We start from the raw sequence: 2,509 nt of genomic DNA, 5'->3' as shown, positions 1-2,509 counted from the left end.
CGAAGAATCGAGTCGCCACCGCACTTTTATTTATCCAAAGGAATGGCTAAAAAGCGAACAAAAGCCTAAGAAGTTTTACACATAGAAAACTAATGAAAAGATCAGAGATATGGGTAAGGGGTTAATTACGCGATGGGAAGGTGTTAGGCACCCAAAACGTCCTAGGTACTCCTAGGGAGCCCTTTTCACACTTGTTGTACGAAATGTTATTTGTTTATGAAATATTTATTGTGCAAACATGGATTGAAGAGATGAGAAAAGCATGTACAAGTTATTATTTTTGTGTTTGAACGGATGAACCCGTTGCCTACGTACCTTTCCATGGAAGGTAAGGATCAAAACGCCGTAGTTCGGCTAAAAGATTTCCAAAATATGAGTGAATTCATTTTAAAACAAAAGCCCTAAGGTCTTTCGTTATCCACGGGAGAAAACTCAACCTTATTCAAACAACAAGTCCACCGCGTGAGAAAAGCTTCAACTTGCTAGTGAGGGGTTAACCCTATAATAAGCAAGGAAGTCTTACAATTCAATCACTAAGGACAAAAGGTGAGATTAACATCAACCACTAAGATAATTGAGATCTATGGCTAATGTATGAAAACTTATCAAAAATGGACAAAGCCACAAAACAATTGAATGAGTGGAATTAACCAATTAGGATTTATTCACAAAAGATGGTCAAAGTATGATTAGAATTCAATTCAAAAGAAGTATTATGAAAATGAAGTTTGAAAAGTCAGAGGCTTAAGGCCTAGGTTTCTAATTTGAAAAGAAGTGAAAATGTTTGCACAATAGTTTTCAGGTTTTGGTTAACATGCAAATGGAGGTTTAAAGAAACAAAAGGTAGGAGGGTTAAGGGATGTAAAACTTCTTAGATGTTCACCTCTTGAGATCATATGTAGATGATCCGAGTGATTCCTTTGGAAAAGGCAATGAGCAATAAGCAAATAAACAAAGCAAAAGGATATCGGATGCCAATCAATGGACTTACACCAATCTCACAAAGCAAAGATGGATACCGGATACCAATCAATGGATTTACACCAATCTCCTAAAACAAACATGGATACCGGATGCCAATCAATGGACTTATTCCAATCTCCTGAAACAAAACAAAACAAGGATACCAGATGCCAATCTATGGACTTATTCCAATCTCCAAAGAATGATCATAGGAAACAACTGCCAATAAATGGACTTACAATTGACTCCTCACATACAACAAGCAAAACAAATGCAATAAGCAAGAGGAAACAAGTTGCCAATAAATGGTCTTACACTCGACTCCAAGGAAAGGAATGCCAATGAATGGTCTTAGTTCCAAATCCCACCAGATCATAGGAAACAACTGCCAATAAATGGACTTACAATTGACTCCTCAATGGACAAACAAAGTGTCACAAAGATATGAACAATGATCATGAAATAATATACAAGGAATGATGATAAATGCACAAAGGCACACTTAAGCAAACATGCACAGATGAATCAAGTAAGCAAACAGACAAATCAATTAGCACACACTATATACAATCAATTAGGCTCAAGTAAGGTTGGGCTTTACAGCCAACTGGAATGGGGTATTTTGAGCTCTTAACCCTAACATTGAGAGTTAGGGTGAAGCATATGAAATGGAGATGAGGGGTGTGCCTCATAGCTCTTATCCCTGGCCTGGGAGAGCTTTAAACAATAGAATGTGTGGGAGTTCAGAAAGTAGGAACTCTTCTCCACAAATGATTGACTCTATAAGATCTTGGGATATTATCCACAATGCATCAACACATTGTGTGAGCAAAGTGAATGACTCAATTGAGTAGCAGGAGATGGATTACACATCTCTTTTATCTGCCAATTGCCTCATAAGAGGACTTTTCCTGCTTGGCACAAAGAGTAAACAATCACAAGCATTGCCTCTTAAGGAGGACTTCAGACAGGTGCCTGCCCACATAACAGGACAGGTCTTCCAGACTACATGAAGATTAGAGGTTATACCTAAGTGGTTAAGCAACCAAGCAACGCAAAGTTCAAAATGAACTTAAAGCAACTTATGTACCTGTGGAAACATCAAACCAATCAGTACAATACTCAGACAAACAGACAACAGTCAATAAGCAACAGACAATCCCAATGTACAAAATGTGTAAGCCAAAAGTCAAACTCAAATGAGTTAACATCAACCTATAAAACACACAAAGATTAGTAATCAAAAGAAAACATCAATGCTCAAGTGATGAAGCATCAACCACTATGGAACTTGAATGCTCAACCTGAAATCAAAGCTCAGAGATAAGCAACAAACCACTAGGTCAAAGCCTAGGGTCAAAGGTGAAGAAAAAATTCAAAACAGAAGCTGAAATTTAACATGAATCAACTTCAAACACATCTTGAAACATTCCAAAAGGTCTCACATCAATATCATTAACCAAAAGCATTTCATGATCAATTGAAGTTCAAGGCAATTTTAAAGCTCAAAAGTGATCAACCAGAATGAAAAATCTCAACTAAATCA

The sequence above is a fragment of the Lathyrus oleraceus genome, chromosome 5 (genome assembly GCF_024323335.1).
Source record: "Lathyrus oleraceus cultivar Zhongwan6 chromosome 5, CAAS_Psat_ZW6_1.0, whole genome shotgun sequence".
Classification (NCBI taxonomy): Eukaryota; Viridiplantae; Streptophyta; class Magnoliopsida; order Fabales; family Fabaceae; genus Lathyrus; species Lathyrus oleraceus.
The sequence above is the reverse complement of the archived record's forward strand: the minus strand, read 5'-3'. Positions refer to the sequence as shown.